The sequence below is a fragment of the Sinohyriopsis cumingii genome, chromosome 18 (assembly GCF_028554795.1).
Source record: "Sinohyriopsis cumingii isolate HCF-2022 chromosome 18, ASM2855479v2, whole genome shotgun sequence".
Taxonomy (NCBI): Eukaryota; Metazoa; Mollusca; class Bivalvia; order Unionida; family Unionidae; genus Sinohyriopsis; species Sinohyriopsis cumingii.
In genome coordinates this window covers 20,306,348-20,334,066 of record NC_142978.1, presented here as the reverse complement: position 1 = coordinate 20,334,066, position 27,719 = coordinate 20,306,348, and positions in this window count along the sequence as shown.

Below are 27,719 nucleotides of genomic sequence, written 5' to 3'. Positions count from 1 at the left end.
GCTCTACCCACTTTGAAAGATTTTAAGACCTTGATGAAAAGTCCAGCACCATCATCAGTACCACCACCACCACCATCACTACTACCATCCCCAGGGGTCACCAGAGATGCTACCCCACGAAGACCTGAGGAAGAAGAGATGCGAGAAGTGTTTCAAACACCGTCAGCAGCTCCCATTTCGAGTAAGATTGCAGCATCCTTGTTAACACCGTCCCCCACACCCCAACGAGAAGAAATGAAAGCTTGGGTTAAAAAGATGATGTCCACTCCTCCTTCGACGGAAGTGAAAAAGAAAGAAGGGAAACCAGAAGTGAAAAAAGAAAAGAAGACCAAAGCCATTCCATTGCCACCTCCACCACTACCTTCGACTTCTACTCCCGTAGCCCATCGGACACGTAAATCCGTTTTCAAACCACCCTTTCGTCCCACCCAAAGTAGCATCACCGAAGAGTGGGTGACTTATTAACACACAAACAAACACAAAAAAATGCAAAAAATCTTAGCCAGCATTTACTACGATCCCTCATATCCTGCAGGTTGCGCAGGAGTTCAAAAATTGTATCGTGCTGCCAAAACGCGACTGAAAAGTCTCCGTTTACCTCAAGTGCAACGATGGTTATAAGAACAAGCTACCTACACTTTACACAAACCCATTCGACGCAAGTTTGCCAGAAGTCGCACCCGAGTGGAAGGCATCGATCATCAATGGCAAGCCGATTTAGCCGATGTCTCTCATTTGGCCAGCTACAATCGTGGCTACAAATATTTGTTTTGTGTCATCGACATCTTTTCCAAATTTGCCTGGGTCGTGCCCTTGACTTCCAAATCGAGCAGCGAGTTAGTGCGAGCCCTGCAACGGGTGTTGAAACAAAGCGGTCGTCACCCTCTTCGATGGCAAACGGACAAAGGCACCGAATTTCTGAACCAAGCTTTCCAAAAAGAATTAAAGAAACGTAACATTCATTTTTTACCACCGAGAATCCCGAAACCAAAGCCAGCATCGTGGAACGTTTTCAACGCACATTGAAAGAACGCATGTGGAAATATTTTACGCATCACCACACTCTGAAGTACATCGACATCTTACCACACCTGGTGCAAGCGTACAACCAATCTTACCATCGAAGCATCGGACGTGCCCCGCAAGAAGAGACTCCCGACAACGAAGTGCTGGTGTTTGAGCGCCTGTTTGGTACGTCCCCGACGAGGGCTGTCCCCAAGAAAAGTGGAGAGTTGACCGTAGGAGATTGGGTGCGCATTGGCAAAACCAAACGCACTTTTGACAAAGGTTACTTACCTAACTGGTCGACCGAATTGTTTCGTGTCACTGGACGAGTGCATGGTCGTCATCCTGCCGTCTATAAATTGGAAGACATGAACGGAGAAGTGCTCAAAGGAACGTTTTATTTGCCCGAGTTACAACGTGTCACCAAAAAAGAAGACGACGTGTACGACATCGAAAGCATTCTCGAACGCAGAACCAGTAAAGTAGGCAAACGACGTGTCAAAGAAGTCAAAGTACGTTGGAAAGGATATCCACCCAGTTTTGATTCTTGGATCGACGCTTCTCAAGTCATCGACTATAAAAAGAAGTGACCATCATGCCCTTTCACACAGACGCAACTACGTCGACCACACCTTCACCTAGTTCTTCTGTGCAAGATTTACAAAAACAACCTTTGTGGGTGTGGTGTGGAGAACGTGTGCCTAAAACGCAAATCTTTTTCTGCCAAATCTTCGTTGTGTATTGTGTCATCGGGGCAGCCATTGCCAATTTGAGTTTGCAACAAGGAGACAAACAATTGTGGACCATTTTATTGAGCAGTTGCATCGGTTACCTGCTTCCCAATCCCTCCCTGAAATTTTCCTCGAACGGGAACCACGGAAACCTTGTGTCCAGTGCCAGTGCCAATCACCACTCCAACAACAACCACAACCAGAACCCCATTTTGGGCGGAGTCACGCCTCTGACGTCCAGTAACCCCTCGGACAGCCACAGAACTCTGGAATTATGAGTCACGAAAACCAATTTTACTTAACCTTACCCAGTGACAGTTCCATGGAGGTGTTTCCCAACAACACGTTGTGCTGTTACACGGCCAAATTACCTCATGCTATCCCCTTAGATCACGAAGCCCATTGGGAAGTGGCTTTAATGGAAATCATTCACCCGACCCAAGTCCTCAATGTCCTTCCCAATCAAAATAAATTTGATGTGGAAGTTTATGACGAGCGAGTGCAACAGTACTTGGATACCTATGGCAAATATGACAAGAAAACCCGTTTACAAAATCAAAAGTACACCACCTATCACTTGTTCATTCCCCCAGGCTATTATTTTAGTGGTCAACATTTGGTGAGCACCATAGCCTCCAGGTTTAATGTCGTGTTTCTGAAAGCTTTGGAGGATGCCAAAAAAAAGTGTCACCATGGAATACCACAAAGCAGCTCGTCGCTTCTTGATGAAATTTGACGGGAGTAAAATCGTGTCCATTTTATTTTGTCCTGAATTGTTTGACATGTTGGGCGGAGACATGGACATGAGAATGACCATGATGAAGAAAAACGAATTACCCATCGTTTACGACAACGAGTCTTTTAGCAAGTTATTTCGTGCCCCGGTAGAACTGAACCAAGGACTGAATTTGATGTTTGTGTACTCCGATGTGGTGGAGTACAACGTGGTGGGACACACCTCCGTACCGTTACTGCGTGTCATTCCTTTCAAAGTGGATTCTGCCACGAGCGCTGACGAGGAAGGTGGAAACACTTATCACGTCCACCGCGAATTTGTACATCCTCACTATTTGCTTGTCAGTAAGTCTTATTTGGACACTGTCAACATTGCTATAAAAGGAGATTTGGGACAAAATATTCCATTCACCAAAGGAAAAGTTACGGTGAAACTCCATTTTCGGAAACGGTTCTCTCATGATTCGTAAGTCATGTATCCAGTGTACCGAGGGGTTGCTCGACAGCGAGGACACGGTTTAGGAGATATGTTGAAATCGGCCTTTCGTTCGGTGGCCCCAGTCTTGAAACCGATGGTGACACGCGGATTGCACGCCTTGAAAGATGCGGCACTGACGCAAGGCAAACAATTTCTCCAAAATGTCATCATCGACAAACAAAACCCTAAAGAAGCCTTCATGAGGGCAGGCAAAAATGTCTTGCTGCAAACGGGCAAAGACATTTTGGGCCGACGAGACACACCTATAAATGCCCTGCACGCTACCGAGTCAAGCATTCAGCAACGACAAGGCAGAAAGAGACGACGAAGAAAATACCCTTTCACCAGACTTCAAGCTAGAAAGGCCAAGAAAAGAAGAACCGTTCGAGACTTAGACGTTTTCGATTATTGAAACACAGAAAAAAATGATGCACCGAGAATCTTGCGCTTGTTCCAAGTCGGAACTGGATCTGTTTGCCATGCCCCCCACCATGATGACGATAAAAGAATCCCAGTGGGTGGAATTTCACCCCGTCTCCTCATTGACAGCCTCAGCTCCCATCGAGTTTGAAATCAAAGGACAGCCCGAAGATTACATCGATCTGAATAGCAGTTACTTGTACTTGAAAGTCAAAGTTGTCGATGAGGACAATTCGACCCTAGATGTCGATGAGGTAATAGCTCCCGTCAACAATTTCATGCATTCCTTGTTTAGCGGAGTGGACTTGTACTTGAACAACAAACTGGTCAGCAGCAGAATGGATACTTACCCTTATCGAGCGTACCTGGAAAATCTCTTGACGTACGGAATAGACGTCAAGAACACTCATCTCAATGCCTGTGTGCTATGGGAAGCTGACGAAGCAGATCAGTTTGAAAATTTCGAAACTAATGCAAGCAAAACACCAAGCAATGACGGATTTGTAGAACGAAGAAACAGAATCATAGAAGCCAACACAAGTTTAGAACTAATGGATCGTTTGCATTTGGACATGTGGTTGCAAGAGAAATATTTGCTGAACGGGGTGAATGTTCGCCTGAGACTGAATCGTAGCAGTGCCGCTTTCCATTTGATAGGTACTACCGCTTGCAAAACTGTCATCGAGGAAGCCAGGCTCTACGTACGACGCGTGGAAGTGTTACCTAAAGTGGGTAACGACATCAGTCAGACGTTGAGCAGAACGACCGCTAAGTATCCGATCCGACGCGTGGAAGTGAAAACCTTCACCATTCCCAAGGGACAGCGATTCATGATCGAAGATCATCTGTTCCAAGAACAGCTACCCAAACGTTTGATCGTTGGTATCGTCGAAAATGAAGCCTTCAACGGAGCTTTGGCTAAAAACCTTTCTACTTTCAACACTTTGGCGTGTCCAAGATCGAAGTCAGTCGCGATGGCAAGACCTTGTGTACCCGACCCTTTGAGCCTGACTTTCAGAAGAAGAATTACTTGAGATCGTACTTGTCCCTGTACGAAGCCACCGGACAGTTAGGAACCAACACCAGTCACGGCATTACGTACGACGATTATGCGAAAGGCTATGCTTTGTGGGCTTTCGATTTCACTCCAGACCAAGGCAGCGACGAGGGACATTTCCACCCTATAAAATCTGGCCAGATTCGTGTGGAACTTCAGTTTGCAAACCGAGACCCTGATGTAACGGTGAACGTCATCCTGTATGCAGAATTCGATAATACCATAGAAATCAACAGTTTGAGAGAAGTCATTCTAGATTACTAGAAGTCATGGAAGACTGTTATCCCTCTTTACCTAGTGGAGAAACTTTGGACATGAAATGTGAGGAGACTGTGAAAGAAGAAGAAGTGATCATGATGAAGTCGAGATGGCCAGAACAAGAAGCCCATTTAGTCTGCTGTTTTGCTAAACACTTGGCGGAAAAAATGACGGAATTGATCAAGAAAAATTGCTATGGATGTCAAAACGATCATCCCAGTCAAATTCAACACGATAAATGCCTGATGTTAAGTCAAGAAGAAAAATTGGACGAATATCTGGACGATGCTTGGAGTCTCATCTCAGACGAAGACGTGTGGCACCAGTGGTATAAAGACTTGCGTGAGCATTCTTGTCCACCATTAACCACTCAAGAGATCCATCGTATCGAAGCTCTCCTGAATCAGAGTGAGGAGACGAAACGAAGAAACGGTTATTCGTCAGACATTTTCAAGCAAAAAGTCAGGATCGAATTGACAACGTATTATTACCTGTGAAGAAGAAACAAAAAAACAACACACAAATGGATACCTGGGAACTTTATTACCTTTTGAACCACAGTTCGTATACGGCTTCTTGGAATCCTCTCGTCTGTGCTAAAAATGAACTTCCTCATCGCAAACCTCAAGACCATCTAGCTTACGTGATCAACACGGACGACAGTCATCTCCCAGGAACCCACTGGGTAGCCGTCTACTTTCCTCAAGAAGGATGTGTGGAATATTTCGATTCGTACGGATTGCCCCCTTTGGAAGACGATATCATCGACTTTATGAGAAGAAATGCTCAAACCACCCGATTCAATAATGTGAAATTACAAGGCACAGATTCCTTGGTGTGTGGACAGTACTGTGTGTATTTTCTGCATCATCGCAGCCTGGGCTATTCCTTAGAACATTTAGTGTCGCATTTTGATCCTCGTTCTTCTAATAGAAACGATGTGAAAGTAGATCGATGGTTTTGTGACCATTATGCTTATCTTTTGTCTCAAGCTAGGAAACGTAGTGTCCATCAACGGCCTAATGATTTCCAACAGTGGAAATCACAATTTCATTCACAACGTTGTCAGCCCTGTTTAAAGTAGAGTGTGAATTGAGAAAAAATGTTTGTCATTTTTTTGAAGAAAAAAAATATTTGATGTTATAATGTTGGATTATTGTTTAAAATATGTTAAAGTTGTTGGTTAGTGTTAAGTGATTATTGAATAAAAAATGTTGTATTTTGAAACAAAATGCCTTTGCCTTTTGTTTAGCTATAAGAATGTTTGATTGATGCTCTTTGACTTCTTACTATCCCTCTCATGACACTCATTGAATGTTGCGACTCGAAATCCGTGTGGGGGATGTTTTCCTTCACGTCCGCGCTTTGACTTTAAGAACCGGGGTTGTTTCCAGTCTAACCATCCATTGTCGACTCATCCTCCTACGAAGATGTGCTCCAAACTAGCTAAGCTAAACGAATCCTACGTGAATTTGCATAGGGTCAGACACAGTCTGATACCGAAGCCAGAAGAAATAGAGAATGTGAGAATGTTAAAAGTCACTGAAGACCTGATAGAAGAGCTCTTCAGAGAAGAAGTGAACAGGGAGAAAGAAGAATGGACAGAGAAGTACAGACTTCAGAGACAGCAGCAACAGCAACAACAACAACAACAACAGCAGCAGCAACCTGAACCTGACAGAGGCTTTGTCGATTGTCGTATCGACACCAAAGAGTTCTTCTTCTCTTTCCGAAGAAGCAGACCTATCGCCAGAAAGTCTATCCTCAGAGGACATTGCATTCTTAGAAACTAAAAAAGATTGCCATAGCAAACAAAAAAAAAAACAAAAACAAAAAAACAGCCCTTTTCAGGACTACCCCAATACTCTAGAAAAGAAATAACCATCAATTTGCCCAATGTGTATGTAGGTAGAGTAGTGTGAATATAAACACTAACTCTTTTTTAAAAAATGTGAGTGTATGTGTTTGTGTATAAGATTGTGTGTTTGTAAGTGCTCACGTACGTTGGTGTGGATAGTAGATTAATATGATGTTTGTTTTGTTTTTTTTTTAGGCTGTTTGAGGTGTGGGGAGAGTAGATTTGGGGTTGGATTGGATTGCTTTGCGTATGTGGATAGTCTATTGAAGTGATTAATGAAAAAAATTTTTAGAATAGGAATGGGTAGCATAAAAAAGTGAGTGAGTGTTTCTTTTAGGTCCGCGCGTTGTTTCTTTGGTCATGATCTAGGTAAGATCAATTTTATGTTTTTAGGGGGATGTTTTCCTTCACGTCCGTGCTTTCACTATAAATTGAAACTCGCTGGACAGTCTAGCTACCCTGTTCATTCGTTGACAAAACAATGAATACCAAGAATTGTGAAACTGCTAGAACTCCAGATGCACCTGGAATATGCCAGGCGCATACTAAATGAACTGGCCGCGGAGGCCATTGTCGAAGAAGCAAGGATGAAAGAGGAGGAGGAAAGAAGAAGAAAAGAAGAGGAGGAGAGAAGAAACAAAGAAGAGGAGAGAGGAAATTTCAGAATCCCAGAGACAGAAAATTGGGATTCTGAAGCCACATATCCCGCCTCTGCACTCCCAAGAACAAAGGTGAAAGGAGACTGGGGAAGAAGATGCGTGTGTGGCGCCAGGCCAGGAAGGTGCCATCATTAGATAGGTGCATCTGGAGTTAAAAAAAAAAAACCAGCAGCCCTTTTCAGGGCTACCCAATACTCTAGAAAAGAAATAACCATCAATTTGCCAATGTGTGCATATAAACACTGACTCTTCTTTTCATAGTGTGAGGGTATGTGTTTGTGTGTTAGTGTTTGTAAGAGCTCAGGTATGTTTGTGTGAATAGTAGATTATGGGTTTCTTAGCGTATGTGGAGAGTATAGTTTGGGTTTTATTATATGAAATAAGAAAGTATAGTTTGGGTTTTATTATATGAAATGAAAAAGTAGGGGGATGTTTTTCCTTCACGTCCGCGCGTTGTTTGGTCATGATCTAGGTAAGATCAATTTTTATGTCTTAGGGGGATGTTTTCCATCACGTCCGCGCTTTTCGTATAAGAACCCACAGTATTCGTCGTTCAAACCATTCTACAGAGAAGATGGCTTCAAACCACCTCGATAAATTGCAAACATTGCAAGACGTCATTGACAATTTGGGCATGATGGAACAAATGCTAGTGAGACTAAATGAAGACCACTATTCTTATAGTCCGCATAGAGTAAAAATGGAGATTAACAACTTAAGAAAAGTAAAGGACATGATAAGTGGTGTGATGAAAGAAATAAAGGAGGAGAAGGAGGATGAAGAGGAAAGGATAAGGATAAGAGCATGGAACGAAAAAATTGAAAAAGAAGAAGAAAATGAGAAGAGGAAGAAAGAAGAGGAGGAGAAGAAAGAAGAGGAGGAGAAAAAAAAGAAGAGAAAGAGTGTAGGAGAGAAAATAAGAAGTTGGTGGAGAAAAAGAAGAAATTAGAAGCAAAAGAAGAAGAAAAACCAAAGGCCCTTTTCAGGGCCACCCATATTTCTCGAAAAGAGAATGACTTTCCATTGCCTACCCCTTTTTTTTAAAAAAAAATTTAAAAAAAAGATAAAAAAAAATCCCATGTTCAATTCCCCCTTGTCCCTAGATAGACCCACACTTTATTCCTCCCATGTTCAATTCCCCTTGTCGCTATATTTGCCCACGATTTTTTTCTCCATGTTAAATTTCCCTTGTCGCTATATTTGCCCACGATTTTTCTCCATGTTAAATTTCCCTTGTCGCTATATTTGCCCGGGGGGGGGGGTCTGTAATGCTAATTCCCATTGTCGCTCTAGTGCCCCACTTCACTACTATCAGCATTGATTCTGATGAGGTAAAACTGATTTGGATCCATATTGACTTAAACTGACTGACTGACTGATCAAAATCTTTTCTTTGTTGATAGGAAATCTGACCGTATTATATATATATATATATATATATATATATATATATATATATATATATATATATATATATATATATATATATATATACCTTTATCAATAGTTTCTATTGTTTCTTTTTTTTTTTCAATTTCAGTCTATACTGAGCTCATTATTTTGTGCATCTATACTTAGAAATGCTTCACATAAATCTAACACGTGGGCTGTTCTCTTTTGACACAAAATCAGTTACCTCATCTACTTTTTGGTAATATGTGTCTAATAGTGAGAGTTGTATGGGCAGCTGTCGCCGCCAAAGTTGCATTAGTCCAATGAGGAAGCATGGGCAGCCGTCACCGCCAAAATCACATTAATCCAATGAAGTAGTATGAAATGAAATGATTTAACCCAGCAAATTATGATGAATTTAGATTTTAAATGACGCATTAAATAAATTGATATAATGAATAAAACGGAATGATAACTTAAGATTCAAAATAACGGGGTATTCAAAGATATTACGTAGCGTGAAATGATTAATTATATCAACATTTTTTAGGCAATTTTTTACCCCCCTCCCCCACCTTGTCAACAACTGTCAAACTTTCAGTGACCCCCCCCCCCCAATAAAATTATGTCAAATTTTTTTTGCACCCCCCCCTTAAAATAACAATAATTTATACGGCTGGCTTTTATGCTAAAAATAGAATTATGGAAATTAAAACCATATGTAGTTAATCTGTCTACAGTCTACAATCTACATTGAATAAAAACAAAATATGATGATGCAAGACTATGACTTCCTTGGCAAGAGCTCAACCGGTTTAGGATTAAACTGGTGGGCTGTTGACGGGCGAGCGAGTGTGTGTGTGCCATACCAACGCACCGACTAATTTCCTATTTTTTGATTTATTAAATTTATTGTAAAAAATAACATTGTTGACGTCAATTTATCTTGTTCCCCCTCCCCCATGTCAACAATTGTAAAACTTCTTAAAAACCCCTCCCCTCTATTCTGTTGACATAATTAATGGATGACCCCAAACAGAATGACGAATTCACATTCAAAATGGCATAGAACGAAAAGAAATGCTTTAAAGAACAAAACAGAATGATGAATGCAGATGCCAAATTACGTGGTATTCAAAAAGAAATTATTTGAAGAACTCAATGGAATGATGAATTCAGATTCCAATGGACGTGGTATTAAATAAAATAAGTATAAAAATAGAAAACGGAATGATGAATTCAGATTCCAAAAGACGTAGAATGGAATGAAATGACTTAAAGATATTCAGAATGCAATAACAGAGTGATAATTAAAGTCGTACAAGCTACACGTGATGTGAAGTATAATAAAATTACATACCATAAAAAGAAATCATTTCAACAAAGAAAAGACCATAATTTCAATAAGTCCCTAATGAAATAATCTTGTTTATTATTGAAGTAATATGGCAACAAAGAACGTAGATTGGCACAATGTATATAGACAGTAAATGGTTTAACAGTCTCCCAGTTATCAGCACAACAATTTAAGGTCACACTGAAAATCATTTGGCCCAAGCCATCTTAAATAAAATACTAACTTATTTTAATATTGATCGCGATACAATAGCAGACTCTTTTATAATAAAAAAGGGGAGATAGTTCACACCTTTTCCAATAGGCGGCGCTTTTAGTAGGAATATCATAGGACGCGGCATTCAATATAGTTTACATGGGATTCCAGTAATCGTATGCAAACATGTATGTATCCTTCCTTCCTTTTTTCCCACAAATATCTTTAGTTGAGAAAAGGGTATATTGGTGGGGATTCCGTGTATTTATGTAAATATTTCTTTACCGTTCTTGCATTTAATAGGAATGAGACGACTCCTTGATATATACGTTCTTGTTTCCTTTCTTAGCTTTGGGGGAATTCCCTTGATGTAATTTTTTATGTATTTTTACTTCTTTCCTTCAATGAAAAAGAGTGAAGGTATTTCTCAGACGTAAGTATTTATGTATTTATCCACAGTTTCTGATGTAAAAAACACTATGATGTCAATATTTTCGATGTAACAACATTAATGAATATTTATTTACTATGCATCTAATAGCTTAATCATCAAATTATAACATTTATACCTCTTGACCATATCCTTATTTAGTACAGCACGTGCTATAACACCTATATTGAACTCTAAAAAATATATATTAAAACCTATATTCCAGTTGGCGACGAAACACTTCCTTTTGATTCGTTATTTCAGTCGCATGTTAGAGAATATATCATACTGTACGTATCACATTTTATGTCATGATCGCATGCCATGATTGTATTGTATACCTTTCATTTACAGCTTTGAAACATCATATCGCTTTCGTTGCATAATTAAAGTCTGTGTAATTCATTAATTCCCTCATATAACCCTGTATTTTCTTTGCATATTGTATTATATGTAATGAGTGCACGCCAAAACTCGTTGATATTTGTGATACATTTGTGATCTATGTACATATTGAATAAAACCTATGAAAAACAACAAATAAAAAGACAACCAAAACAGGTCAAGCCGCATGGGGATAATAAAAATATAAATCCAATCCATGAGGGTGAGAGCTGAGCAGGACAAAGTATAGACAGAATACACACAAGACATAACACAAAATACAGTAGAAAGGTTCTGCTTTCCGAGTTATTTTTTTTTCCTTATGCACACACAAATGTCTCTCCAGGAAATAGATGGAAATTTAATCTAGAAATATCTAATAACAACAAATGGACGTTATATAAAGTAATTACTTCCCCTTCCTTTTCTCCGTTTTTTAAAGGATATTATATCAATAAATGTATTGGGAACTAGAAAACTCAATAGATGTGAACCAGATGCCTGCCCTAACACAAACACACGCACAATATAACATAAAACACATAGCAAATACGGGGCAGTAGGGAAATCTTCTGGCAAAAGATTACTATATGACGGGGGTGGGAGGAACCGCCCTTAGAATTGTGTCTAAGGAAGGAAGTTAGATTTGTGTCTTAGGAAGGAAGTATTACCCCCATAATCTCTTTATTGGGAACGTCGATGTACCAACCCGGGAACTTTGTCAAGTACCAACAAATTAGTTAGGGAGTTTAAGCCCAAATTCTAAAATACAATTTGAATACATTTTTGTCACTAAATTCTTGTAATAAAAATACAACACTGCAGATCTGAGGGGGATACGTAAAGATATAAAATCCATTACAAATTTCGGACTCATGGGGGGTCTTCTCAAAGACTCAACAGCTAATATAGCTGGGAGTCTGCAAGGAGTCCAAAAATAAAGCTGATTTATTACCATATCGACAAAGACTTCACCCGTCCGACCACCTCTTGCGAGGCAAAACGACATATACACCCTGAGCCCCTTATTTATCACCATATCAACAAAAATTAAACCCGTCTGACCACCCCATGCCAGAGAAATCGACTCATCCACCCTGCTCTGCCTACTTATTACCATAACAAATTCTTAAGAAAAAAAAAAGAAAAAAAAAAAGGACAAATCTGAGACAAATTGTTTAACACCACGAAATATGTTCAAAACTGGGCAAAAAGGAAACATGTATCAGCAAGATGAGTCTATACATGTTAAATTGGCACAATTTATGTTTTAATTTTTAAACAAACGAGCCTGTTTTGACAGATATTTAGTAACCCTATATATTGTTCTGTTTATGCCCTAAAATAGCTTTGATCCAACCATACCCAAAATAATTTTATTTCTATTTCAAACTCTTTATGTTTTACTTCCAGGTAGGAACGAATTTTGTTAATAAACTTTATGATTTGCTTAATGCATAAATTTCTTTATGATAACTAGTACAATACTTGTGTCCAGGGACGTTCACCTATCCATTATTTTCCCAAGCGTTCTTAACCGATATCAAGACTAGCTGAAGTCGCATTGCTTTTATAAACTCCAGGTCAGAATCCCGATTTGAAATCTTGATTCCCTTTCGCCATTTTATTATACCAACCCCATTAATAATTCAGCGTGTTTTTATCATCTTACCCTATTGTTAGAGAATTTTAGAGCGTCTGTTTTATGTTGGGAGGGTGGTGCTGGTGGTGGAACGTTTACATCTAGCCCAGTTCCCAGTATACAGCTGCATGCATGACCATGAAATCTGAAATGTGAATCGCCACTGTTACTTACGTTAGCATGTATAAAACGTAATGAGGTTGTAATGGCATACTTCCCTTCTTTAAATTGGCTTTGCTAAGTTGTTAGATTATGTACAAATGAAGTGTGTGTGTGTGTGTGTGTGTGTGTGTGTGTGTGTGTGTGTGTGTGTGATTTGGATTTGTAACGTAACTTTTAAAAAATCTCAGTCATATCACTACAATGTCTGCAGTGTGACAGTTTTTTAGTGATGTCTAGCACTGGGGCATCATGCCGCAGATATGTAGCAAGATGTCCCACCCAGTCACATTATCCTGACACCAGGCTGACCAGTCCTAACACTAACCTCTTAATGCTGAACGCCATCTGTTAGTACCATTTTTTAAAAGTTTTTGGTATGACTCGGCCGGGGATCAAACCTACGACCATCCGCATCCGAGGCGGACGCTCTAACCTTTAGGCCACCGGATGGTCTACAGATGAAGCAAGCGATACTTAGCATTATGCACAAATTCCTGTTGATTATTGGCCCAGACCTTCTGATTTGTATCAATTGAAAGCCTGAATGAAACGAAACAACTCTAATTTGGATTGAATCCATGGAATGGAAACAAAGTAACAACACTCTTTCATGTAATTTTCCTCGCGAACTCCCTTGGTACTTGTTGATAATACCAGTGTTATTCTTGGACGTATCTCATAACCTAAAGGAAATCAAAGAAGGTTACTCCAGCTCTGATTTTGTAAAGTCATTGTTAATGAATCAAAGTGTTCTTGGTATACGATGAATAATAATTAGCACTCGTCACTAAATCAAAATCACGATATCTGAAACGAAATGCCTCTTTGGTCGAAACACTTCCCTAACGACCACTGAAGGGTCGCGAATACGAACGACCCATGATCTAAGTAAAACAATGTTGATAGTCAACGCTGCAAACTTAGCACATTCTCTGGCAATCCACATTTTTTGCATTTATGTAAGCTCGTGCCAATGTATGTTTAGAACTTATATACACTTACATACACTACTTTCGTCAGCAGGAAGCACAATTGTTTAGTTGTCATTAAATAACATTTTAAAAAGGAAAATCAGTGCACCGAGTGAACTGTTTGAAAGAACGTTACGTACCGCAAACTTTACTTAATAGAAGGAAATTAACTAAACTCCTTGGGCGTTGCAAGAAAAAGGCAATTGATAGGGTGGAGCTTCGAAGATCTGTACTATATCCTTCCTAAAGTACTATTAATAGCTGAAAAAAAGATCAGTATAATGTCAATATTTATCTTTCATCTCAAGATATTAAAAATTATTAAAAGATCACGAAATGTGACAAGATCAGTGCGTACAATTAGACTTTAAGATTTCCTTCCGATATACCCTTTGTTAAGTGAAAGGTCAATCTTAAATTTCCGAACATCATTGTTGATATTCCAAGTGCAATGGGTTGTTGAAAATATTATTTAAGAGCTTTTTAAGTGATACTATTCTGTGTAACACAATATGCACCATTATGGCAAGACTATTAATGTTGATAATATATTTTAGGAGAGAGAGAGAGAGAGAGAGAGAGAGAGAATAATATATATGAAGCAATTATGGGTTATGTTTGGTCAAGAGATCAAACATTTGAAATACTGTATCATTCAAGAAGTGGATGAGAAATTGTGGATACTTACAATAAATTTCCCGAAAAACATTTGTTTTTGAAACCAACCTCACAAACGCATAGGTTGTTTAACGGTTCACGATTTAAACCCACAATCGTATGCATGGACCGTGCGTCTTAAAGAGTTTCTAGCGATTGTTTAATTTTTCTTGTTAAATTTTCGTCAAAATTATTCTACAATAAATATTGGAAGCTAGGAAAATGATTTTGATGAAGGCTGTTCATCAAAAAACCCTGTTGGTTGTTTCAAATTCAGTAGTGAAAAAGGGCCCATTCAATATGCTCATTATCTTTAACAGCTCAGGAATCGTGTGGAAAAAAAAACACTTAGCCCCCCCCCCCGTCTCTCTCTCTCTCTCTCTCTCTCTCTCTCTCTCTCTCTCTCTCTATATATATATATATATATATATATATATATATATATATATATATATATATATGGGTTTAACAACATTTTTCTACACATGATAGGCTAGTTGTTGTATATGAATATTAGGAGACAAACGGGAAATCATATGTTAAATATGCCCATAGCTTTAACACGGGAATGGTATGATATGGCCAAAAGTGTTTATGGGGACCAACAGAAAGGGTAGTGCTAAAATGACAAAAAAGTCGACAATTAATAGGGACAAAGAAGAATGGTAATGTTAGTGTTTATAGACACACTACTATACCCTTACACACAACATCACAAAAGAAGGGGTACAGGAGATTGGTTTATCAACAACATAGATATAGAGAAACAATAGACAGAATATTTGCAAAAGTACACTACTTAATTGGCAAGTCGGATGAAAACAGAAGTCCAGCTTGCGTCTCGGAGTTTAAGCGGAATGCGTCTAAAAAGCCATGGATGTTCTATCGATCATAATTCGACCCATTTGTCTAATTCGGGCTGCTCCATGCAACCATGCAAGCAATTGTGTGTAAATCACTTATTGCAATCAGAATCACGATAACCAGTTTTAACATGTTCATACTTTGCACTGTTTTAGAATTTACAGTACGTTGTGTAAATTAACTTTTCCGAGAAGAAATAAAACAATCCCATGTTATTGTGACACAGTAATTTTTGTGGTCTTAATGACGTAATATTCGAGTAATCTTTTAGAGCGGTGAGCGAACGGATCGTATTTATATATTAAATTAGGTTTTTATTCTTCGAAATTGTTTTAATGCGAAAATGAGAACCCTTAGGCATTTGAGGCAGATTGTTCTAGCCCTTACAAGGGATGAGGTGAAACCTCTGGTGATGGGAGCAGATACGGCAATGGGTGCTCGTGCGGATCAGAGTTGCGTTTAATCCATCCCTTGGAACTGTTTCGATTGATCAGGTCTGCTGCCACGATGTTATTCAATGGAGGCCAAACTGTGATGGGCTGGGATTGTCTCACTAGAAGGATTTGACAGCCATTATATTTTACTCCCAGGGCTCTGATATTCTCCGTTAACTGGATTTCAAGAGTCGATCGAGTCATAACTCGCATCTGAATCTCTTAGAGGGTCCTGAGGCCATTCATAAGTAATCTGAGTGGCGTCTTGCTGCTTCCGGATCTTTTATCGGCTCTCCTAGCCAATTTTCTGCTATTAGGTCTAGTGGATATCTAGCCAATAGTTGTTTGGGCATGGTCAGGGAAACTGTTTAGACACAATTTCATTTTCGCTGCCGCTCTTGTTTGCGTTTGTGTTGCAGTGTTCCTTTAGTTGTATTCACCGGTTACAACGCTGATGCTACACATGGTGACTAGCTCTTTCTCCTTTCGGCCTCTTCATTTCTGCTTATCTCATAGGCTTATTTTACTTTCTTTCGTTTTTTTTATGTGCCTCTCCTCCTCTTCAATGCCTTGCCCAATGTTGAGTTGATCTCACTGTTATTGTTGGCGGTGAGATTTCTTCATAGTTTCAATGTTTTAAACTGAAAATGTTGTTGCTGTTGTTGTTGTTGGAGGTGGAGAAATAGTTGCCCGAAGTTCGACGGAAGGGGAGCTCGGAATCGGTCCAGTCTGCGTGCTACGTTCCCGTTATTGTGTTGCGGTCATTTTTGGGGGCTGCTTCTTGTGTAGTTGGATTCATCCTCCCAAATGAGCAGAAGCGCTGTCCTTTTAGATTTGACCCTTAGACTCCACACTGATGCAATACTAAGGTCTACGCATTTGATAGCATTCAGGGCTTGGGTATTTATCATTATTTCCATCTCTAGCTATCTTCTTAATACGTTCTGTCCGTTGCTGTCTTGGCTAAGGGCTATGGCCAGCTTGACTGACTGATATGAATTATAGACATTTATCGGCTATTTCGCCATGCACGTCTTTATCTCAAATTGTGCCATGCACGCTGTTCAGAGATTAATTGTGCGCACCACGCACTACTTAATTACTAGTCCAATGGGTAATAAAGATCTATTCGACACACTACAGTGTGCACATCATGCTACTTAAATGATGTATCTGGGCGCAGAAAAAGAGGAGCAGTCTGGCTGGAGGCCTCAAATGTCAAGAGAACCTCGCCGAAACCCTGTACATGTACTAACATTCTAATTTTTATCAGTTTTAACTTAATCGGGCGATACATAACGACAAATGCTTAGCCATGTATTTAATTAAGATAACCACGCAAGTTGCAAATTTAATTAATAACATTCATGATAGAATAATGTGTATACAGTGTAAATCAATTTCCCAAGACATATAACCATTCAGAGAGTAACAATTACTCCTTTTAATTTTGGTATCACGCAGTTAAATGCATGGATATATGGCTGTATTTACACGATGGCTCAAAACCGGTCAAAATATGATTTAAAAGAACATTTCCTGAAAGGTCATTTGGCAGACTGATCAGCTGTATTTGTTCTGTGTGCTGCAATCCCAGGAAACTTCTTTTCACCTTTTCATAGGCGTTCTCTCCTGGTTTGCTGTACTCTTTTGATCTGCTATTCGCCAGATAGAAAAAACATACGCTCTCACAGCTTACCTTTTTGATACCACCGTCGTTTTTGGTTTTCTATCTTTGTCACCGCTTTCTTATCTGCTTGTGCTGACGGAGGTCCCTTGGGCTTGTTTCCTGGTTGGGCTGTTAACATTGTTGATGTTGTTACAATTGCTAGTATTGTCTAGTATTGATACAATTGATGTTTCTGTTGCTCGTGTAGATTGCGCTTTTTCCTTCTCTTTCTTCTTTTGTAGGTTCTTCAGTCTCTTTATCTTTTCGATTTTGCTGCTGTTGTTTATTTCTTCCCTGCTCGCCCCCTTTCCTGGCACCTTTAGAATTGAACTCGTTGGTGTTATCAATGGCAATAGAGTCCGTTTCTCAACTTTAAAAGTTGAAGCTGGAGGTGTTGTTGCACTTGGACGTGGAGTTCTTGAAGTCTGGGTTTCTGCAGCTGCAATACGAAGTGATGACCAGTTTGTGTTGTTCGTTCTCTCCATTGTCGCTGAATTTGACCTCCCTGTTCCGGTTTTCTCTCCAGGCTGCTTCTCCAGCTATTCTTGTTAGTACTATCCTCCCAGATTAGCTGCAAGGTGATTCGACTTGCTTGAGTCCTTAGGCTCCACCCTGAAGCGATATTAGGACCGAATCTTTTGATCGCGTTCATGACCTGGGCGGGATTCAATACTTCCATGTTTGACTATTTTACTGATACGTCCTGCTCACTACTCTGTTAGTACAAGACTGAAGCCAGACTGGTGAACACATCGCTTTATATGCCTGAAACATGGAAATGAAGGTAAACATACCTTACACTTTTTAACATCAATCTCTACTATCAAGGAGAATGAGAAAAGTATAGTATAAGAATAACGGAGTGTTCATAGATACACATCTAAAACCCTACATACAAACACATACTGCATGAGAAGGAATTTTTTCGTGGGAAAGGAAAAGACATACAAGAACACAAAACATAAAACACAAATGAAAATTAAGATTAGTATCTCTTTTTTTCTAGAGATGAGTGTGGCCCTGAAAAAGACCGCTTTGTTTGGTGAGTTGTCCTGGGCTTTATCTTTTTCTCACCGCAGCTGCATTACAGCATGAGGCCTACACTTTCAAAAAGAGGATTACTTTGTCTCCATTCTGCATTCTGCTTCTCCTCCTTCATGCAGCTGTGGCCTCTACTTTCTCTGTTGTTGTTGCCTCCTTTTATGGTTCCCCATCTCTCTTCCTAATATCTCCATGTTTTCATCGCACCAGACATCTTCGCCTAAATCTTGCACCATTTTTAAGAAGATATTGCTCGTCTAAATCATGTATGTTCGACACGATGTATGCGCACCATGGCCTCATCCAGTCTTATAATTTTGCTCATTTGTAGTTCTTGCCGAGTCAGACTGTCAGTCTGCCTATTTTTGGTGATAGTCGCATGCGGCCATTTGGCCATGTGCGACTGATTAATGTAGACCCGTCTACTACTTAAGTTCCCGTCTATTTTAATGCCCATCGAGACTTTAATGTATGCACCGCATTCTTTTTAATTTGCATGCCCTGAAGCGGAGAAAGTAGTGGAAGGGTCGGAGAGGGTTGTGCTCCCATGTCACGGGATGACTCGATTTGTTTCATATTTAAACGTTTCCAAAAGCTGACATCTTGCACCGGAATTTTAAATACAAATAGTCTGCGTTTTTGGCGGTTGGGTTAGTAAAGTATGGCTTAAGACAGGAAGGGTAACTTTGAAAATTTGGGGCCTGTCTAAGATTAAAGCATATTCCCAATTTTCGTAAACATTTGCATCCTGTATCTTGAGTTATAGTGTAGATTTTAAGGTGGTTCAATCAGTGCCACCTTGTGTGACTGGGTCTGGTGGTTTGAGTTTATGACCACCTTACACTAATTTTTGGGGTAGTTTAGTCATTCATATTTTTGGGTACTATTTCTTACTTATATTTTCTGGGAACTGTTAGCAATCCAGTATCGCATTGTGCAATTGGCTCAGGTGATAACGGACTTTTGACCACCTTATATTTGGGGTCAAATGTTCATGTCCATTGGTTATTTCCCTTTAAGTTAACCAAATATTGCCACCTTATGTGGAAGGGGTCTGATGATATGGACTTAGGACCACCTCAAATCATTCAGTTTCAGAGGTCAGCTTAGCTGGTCATAAGTTTGATTCGTTTTGAGTAAACCAGTTTTTGCCACCTTGAGAAGCGGTGCCTTATGATCTGGACAGAGAAACACTTTATATGGTGTAAATCATATGTAAGGTGAAAGCTCTTTGGATTATTTTCCTGGCAATTATCAGATACTACTTCCTGCTAACGAAGACAGAAGAAGGACTTATTTTAGAGGGTATTATTCCTCTAGTAGGATAAAAATAATAGAGTATAGTGGTTAATATGCATATTTGAGGTTTGTTATATGAGTTATATGCGTAATATCTAATATTTTTGGCATTTATTTAATATTTGTTAATTTTATGATTTTACTGTGATAATATTGATTGTTTCTTGTTTTTTTTTTTATTTCTATGGGCGTGGAGTTTTTTCTGCTACGAGGGTCGGGATTAGCACGCCAGAGATACTCGGTCTCTAATAGACCTGGTCTTCTACCCTCCACCCCTGGTGGAGTCCATTCTCTCCTTCCCAAGATAGCTTGTGTCCACTTAATTGTATCCTATGTTTTTCTTTTCCAGTATAGATAAGAGGTCTTTTTTTATTTAGCTGGGGTTTATATTTTCCTCTTTTTCCAATCACAGATAAGTAACCCACGATACTCTTGTATATCATGCTGATATGTTAGTTCCTGGTTGAAGGACTTCTAATTAGGTTTTAAATTGGCTTTTAGATATATCTCTTTTTCCTGGAATGTTTTGCTAAAGTGTATTATATTTCGTGCATTCATTGAAGACATGGTGTAGTGTTTCTGGTGTGGACAATGCTAGCAGTTGCTGCCCGCTGAATTGATACTGGATATTAACCTATCAAGCTGCTGGCTGAAAGGTTTTGTTTCCCATAATGTGTAAGGCACCTGTGCAATTAGGCTAATTATGGTCAATAATTTCTTTTTTATTCCTTATTGATTCCTTCAACTTTGAATTTCGTGTACGACGCGTATATCAATTTCCAAAATTAATCCAATCATTCTGGCTCATAATTATTTTCGTATCACGCAATATATATCATTCCACTGGGTAAATTTAGACGGCGATACGTAAAGGATCAAATTAGGCTTCAGACTGGCGAACTCGTTGTTTTATATTCCTAGAGCATGGACATGAAAAAGAGATGGGAAAGAGTATATTGGGGTCATTTTATGATTTCAATTAATAAGATAAAAAGAAACACCATTTCTGTTTTAAATCAACTTTATTAAACATGAACACATTTACAAGGTTGAACAGGCTGTGGAGCCAAACTCGACCCCCAATGATCTCTGACAATGTCTCTGCACACAAAGGCTTTAAGATACACACAAAATATATCCAAATCACACACATCCAAATCAGACACATGTTCACAAAGCTATCTTAATAATTTATCATTAGTTCTTGAGTACTCACGATCAGAACAAGTTATTACATTTTCTAAAGGAAATACAATAATGCGTTGATAAAGAAAATACACACACACACTATAGAATCTTTGAATTCTTACATTATTAAATCGAGTCGATAATGCATTTCTCCTCATAAAGTCAAATATAAAGTCTTCACAAAGAGGTGATAAAATAAACAACCCACACCATCCTGTAATAACTGGGAAAGTCGACAGCTACCCATTGGGTTCGTGGTAAATGACTGTCGTCTTCACTGACGGCATATGCTTTAATTTCTTTAGTTTGCGATGAGGAAGTTCATATTTAGCACACACTACGGGATTTCAAGAAACGCATGCGAACTGTGTGTCAGATGGTAATGAAAGTCCCAGATCTTAGATCGTGGTCTAGAGGCATTGGTGAAGGTTTTCATTCCACCCGTCTTGCAGCCACATGTCCAAACATAAACGATCCATCAGTTATAAACTGTGCCCGTTTTTGACTTTCTTTCAACGGTTGTTAAATCCAACATCGTGCAATAAAGGCTGTGCATTGTTATTGTTCACTTCGAGAATTTGATTTTCATGTACAAGTGACTGTTTTTCAGATCAATGTCCTTTGATTTCAAATTCGACATGGGCTGAGGTAGCCAAAGCCAACACATGATATAGTTCTAAACATTGGATTTCTTTCATCGTCATCGTTTTCGACGACATGGCAAACAAATCTAGTCCTAATTTGGATAATGCTCACAAATCTAGGTGCACAATATTTCTAATTAGTAATCAAGGACGTTTAATTCTTTCACAGCTCATGTTCCTCTTCTTTTCGTATCCTTCCTCTGAACGTATGCGATCTGATGGGATTTCAACATCTCTTTCTGCCTTTGTCCTTGTTTTAGAATACACTTGGAAGTATTGCCTTCGCCAGAAGCGTGGCGTGAATGTATAGGATCGTCTTGGCGATCCAAAATGTCTTTTCTTGTTTGAATCAATCAGCTTAAGTCAAAGATCCGTTATTCCTTTGTTGATTGATAGTAGATTTGGGGTAAAAAATTTTCTCTGCGTTCAAGGAATGCATGCAGTCCTCGAGTCATCATAGGTTGTAAGATGGGCAACACCGTACGATACGCTGATTTTTAATATGTCTCCTAAACCATGTCCTAGTAGTCGAACGGTTCTTCGGTATTTTTTACAAATCACTAGATATTTGTTTTCGAAAATTTCGTTTCGCCGTGATTCTTCCTTTTCAGAATAGAATATTTTTTCAACGGTCTTTGGCGATTTTAATATTCACACCGTCAAAATAAGATTTACTGACATATATTTAAGACCTTGAATTATTTTGTGGTACCCTATCAGTACACTTCATTTAGTTTTCTCCATTGCTTTGCCAAATTGATCCTTGAAAATATCCGAAATCGTTTCAAGGAGATGTTGAGCATTACAATTAAATCTTGTTGGAATGCTCTATGAATAGAAATTCAGTTGAGGATCTGCTTGTAATGGTGTTTTGGATTAGTAAATCATGTATGTCCACGTGTTGTTGAACTTACTTCGACGAGGAAAGTGGTTTCATCTCCAAGCACATTATTGATTTTGGTTGGACTTATCATTTATACCATATGTTACTTCCCAAGGCGCTTCAAATTGTATGGCTTCAGATAGTGTGACTCTGATGTAACATGATGTGTTGCTTGGACACATCGCTAGAACTGCCTCTGGGTAATTTTCATTAAAAGTGATTGTTCATATTTCGATGGTTCCGGTCTCTGAAGCGGAACTCATTGTCAAAGAGGAATTGTTTCCAAAAAGGGTTCTAGAAGATGGCTGCTACTGTGACTGCAAGAGATGTTTTATTTTTGACTGAATTTGGCCAAAACACGACTATTGTTGTTACTGTTTGACTGGGAAGAAGATGGCCAATATAATCTACGAGTAAAAATGGTCCGCAATTTTTTATCTCCTTCTTGCAAACTCAGATTTCCAATGGTTGCTCCAATGACACAATATACCAAAAATAATTGAGAAAACAGGATTCAGTTTTGTGGGAAACGTTCTCTACAACACACCCACAGCGGTTATTGTTGTTGCTGTTTTGGTGTTCTTGAAAAGAGAAGCTGTGGGAAGGAGAGGTAGCTGCTATGTTCAACGGCATGGCGGTCTCTACTGTGTGTATATATAATTGATGACTTGTGAAGCCACAATCTAAATTTTGAAACTTCGTCGTCTTCTAAGTCAATCACTGTAACTGAGTTTATTTTAACAGTTCTTCATCCATATCTTCCAAGTTTTAGTATAGTTTGAACTATGTGAACCAAATCCCAGGTATTTAAACTTTTGTCTTCTTAAATCTTTCATTACCATCATGTTCAGTATCTATGAAAGATTATCTTACTTAAGTTTTTGCCGTTTTCAATCTTGAACACAAAATTTGTGTTTTCTCAGACAGTCATTGCTTTGGCACAACAAATTTGTTTATATAAAAAACAAAATTTGGAGACAGAATTTATGAAAAGCACAGCAAAATTTGGAAATGGAAATGCAAAAGAGTAAATTGAAAATTGATATTGAAAATGGAATTTATAAATTAAATCTGGAAATGCAGATTAAAAAACAATGATAAATTTTAATTAAAACTAACAATATGACAATTAACAAATCAAATTTGAATGTGAGAGTTGAAAAGAAAATAATTTCAAATGAAAACTTAGAAAAATTAAATATATAAAGGAAGAGTAAAATGAAATTTGTCACGTGAAATCTGGAATGTACTAAACTTTAAAAAATAAAAGTTGAAAATACAATTTGAAATAAATATTTAAATATATGAATATTGAGAAACCAAATGTGCAAATCAAAACCGAAAATGAAAAGGTACAAATATATTTTTGTAAAATGAGATATTTAAATAAAAGTTGAAATGGAAAAAGTTGAAATCTAAGATTTTCAAAATTAAATTTGTAAAATAATTCTTTTAATAAAAATCAAAAATAAAATATTGAAAACAAGAACTGGAAAATAACATTGAAAAAAATTTTCAAAGCTGAAAACAATGAAAATGAAAAGTTGGTAGCATAAATTTGAAAGTGAAAATTGAAAAAGAGAATTAAAAATTTTAACAAATTGAAAATAAAAAAGTATAAAAGAAAGTTTAAAAAACAAATAGAAATCAATATTGAAAATGAAAATAAGAAATGAAAATTAAAAAATGAAACTTAAAGAAATGCATTTCGAAAAACATATTTCAAAATGGAAATTGAAAATGAAAAATATTGTATATGAAAAATGAAACTGAAAATAAAACAATTTAATTATTTCAAAAAACGAAATTTGAAACGGAAGAATGGGAAGGATAATTTAAAAAATGAAATTTAAAAATCGTTAATTTAAAAGGTAGATGTGAAAAGGAAAATTTTAAAAACACGTTTTGAAATTCAAAATTGAGAATGTAAATGTAGAAAAAGAATTTGAAATGTGAGAAACACAAATTTTTCTCGCACAAGTTAGAGAGCTTTACAAACTTTCTTAATCCAAACTGGTCGACACTCTCAGGGCTGGCAAACAAAAAAAAGCACAAAGTTTTTTTAACCACCATTACGTTTCTTCTCATGGTATATATGTGTTTTGTTGTAGACATTGTTTATAAGTATTCTTGCCATTGGTTGAGTGTCTGTGTGTGTGCAATTGTATTCCTATTCTTTAACATCCTAGCCTCTTGAGTGTTATCATATTTGTTTGATTATAAGATTAACTTGTATATATTCCCATCCCAATTTGTTGGCTAGTAAATGTGGTGATGTTGGATATTATGTAACTTGATATTTGTTGCTGTAACAGCGTATTGGACAGTAAATATGGGAATGGGTCGGTCCAGCGGCGTGTTTGTGATATAGTGTGAATGTTGAATAATATTTAACTATATACATGATGGTCAATTCGAACGCACCTTGATGGCATAATATAGATTTTTGATAGTAGATACCTGCGTGTTGGAAAGTATATATCTGAGTGTTGGTCAGTAGAAACGCCATATTATTTAGTAAGTGTAGTTTTAACATTAAATGTTCAGTTAGGGGGCCGATACAATTAAACATATGGATACTTTTAATGTTACTTTTAACGCTATATTTCATATTAAAGGTCATAGTAAGACCCAAATTAAAATGATAACGTCAATGATAAATTTACATCTTTTAAATTAGTAATGGTCTAGAATTCTTATATATCAGCTACTTACTGGAATGAGGATTTTCGCAAATTTCTGTGGATTAGATTTTTCCATTGTCCATTCGTTTTATAACTTTCCTTCACCTACAATTCCTCTAGGCTATTACAACTAGCAGTGATGCAAATTTACTAGGTTTATAATTAATACTATGCAAATCGGACACTGAATGTTTATTTTCATAATTGTTTTCATTGAGAAAATCATTGGATAGTAGGACAATCCTATATTAGAACTTCTGCGTGACATGTTTGTACTAATAACGAAAAAGTTTCACCTTTGTGAAGTTTGCAACTTTACTGTTTACAAAAGAGAACAATGCATCCCTTACGACCGAGATGTTTTAAACATTGGTATCTGAATGATATAAACAAATACTGATGTTCAAATGGTCCAATGAAATTCCTGTGGAAAGACTGTTTGGAGGAACACATCTATAATCTACCTCATGAACTGCGAGGATGCATTTACAGCTATTTTATACAAGTTCAAGTTAAATGCAAACAACAATTTACATCCGAAACGACATGGACATTTGACTCATTGGTATCTTAATACCGTAAGAAGACTGATTAGTTTTAAAATGTCAAATGGTCTTGCACTGATCAACTGCGGAGACATTATAACATTTGCCATGTCACGAGTTCGTATCTCTTCAATGTCGCACCAAATTCCGTGGAGAAAGTCATTGACACTGTTCAAGTCTTAGTGTATTTTCAAAAGAATTGATTCCCCAAGACAAGAAGATTCCTTTGAATTATGGACGTCATGGCGCGCGCGCGCGCGCGCGCGCGCGCGTGTGTGTGTGTGTGTGTGTGTGTGTTAGCTTTCGTATACCAAAATATTTTTGTTGCAGCTTTATGAGCTGTACTTAGAAAGACACGACAACCACTGGGACTTGAAATGTTTAAATTTAGCAGTGTAAATATAAACCGTCATTCTAAATTTTCTGGAAGTCACTTTTTGTCGGGAGCTATAACTCGAAAACATCTTCAGTAGCTACAGAACGACTTTTGTTCCTGGCTGATCTTGGATATCTCTGTCCAGTGGAGGTAAATGGTACTGAATTTAGATATTTCGCTAGCGTGAACTTCTGCCAACACTTCTTGGTGCGTGTTGGGTGACAGGTAACGTCGTTGTCGGTTATCTTGTGGAAATCTGTAATCATTGTATGACACACGATGGTTACAATTTATTTTCTTTAATTTATTTCTTTGTTTCGCAAGAGAATACACTCATTCAGTTTCCAACCTGTGAAGCTGGAAGAGTTACAACAGATAGCACTTCTGTTCAGGCATATACAGAGAGTTACTCGAAATTATACTTCCAGCAAGACCTCTGACAACTCCTCGCAAGAAACAGGTCAAGATTATCTGCCATAGCTGTCAAGAAGAAAAGGTTATTTGGTTCTTATATGTCCACATCTTGAATGAAAAAGAAGCTCTAAGACAGGAGAAATGATAGACAAGGGTAATTAATGATACCCGTTATCATTGTCAGGAATAAAGACACTGCCTTCGGGGGTGTCGCTCTAAAACAGAAAGAAACAAAGACAATGAGCATTTATTAGCAGCAATAGAAGAAAAACACTTTCCAGTAAATAAGTTCAGAAGAAAAGGAACAATCCAATAAAAAAGAAAGACAATACGAAGAAAGACATTTGTTGGGTTTAATAAATTTAATTATGATTCCCATTTCGCGAGAATATTCAAAAGAAAAAGTAATTGCACTATTATATTCGGGTTCCAAGGACACACAAACACCAAGTGAAGGTCCTAAACCTTTATGTAAAATAAGGCTAAAATCTTCACAAAAACCTAAACCAGTGTTTCTTACAGTACCAAGCCCAGCTACACAACTGCCTGCCCCTGCTCTTGTATTTATAATAGTTAGAGACAAGGGATTTTAATTAATTGAACATTTGTGCCAAATCCAAGGGCATGAACTAGTTCAGGCTCAGTTAGCCATGGGAAGATAAATAAACAGAACCGAACTTATTGACAGTTTCTGGTATCAACTATCCAGAATGCTGAGATTAATCTTGTGGCCAATCACTACTAACATAGAATCTGATTCTGAGACTGGAGTCATAACATGCACTATGTCACGATCAATAACTTGTGTTGCGGATAAGATAATCAAACAGTTTAACTGATAAAAATGGTCTGTTGGATAGTACGTGTCGGGATTTGGATGGTATTGGTGGAGTGTTGGATAGTATGTTTGTGTGATTTCATCGCCTTCTTTACATCATACGCTTTTGGTCTAGAAGTAGGTGTTTTGATTTTAGACACTACACAAGGCGTTTCGGATACTGTGTTTGGGGTGTAGGATCTTATAGGTGGTGTGTTAGGTAGTATATTTGTGTGATTTCATCCCTTCTTTTTTATCATACCCTTTTCGTATGATTGTAGGTGTAGGGATTTTATTCTGAATAGCCACACACATCTACTAAGGCTATACATGACGGCCAGTATGTCTGGTGAAGGAAGAAAGCTAGAGAACCCCGGGGAAGAAGCTGCTGGCACTCTTTCTCACATACCTACGTTGGCCGATTAGAGATTCGTGCCCACGTCGACCGAGATGAGATTTCAGCGATCTGC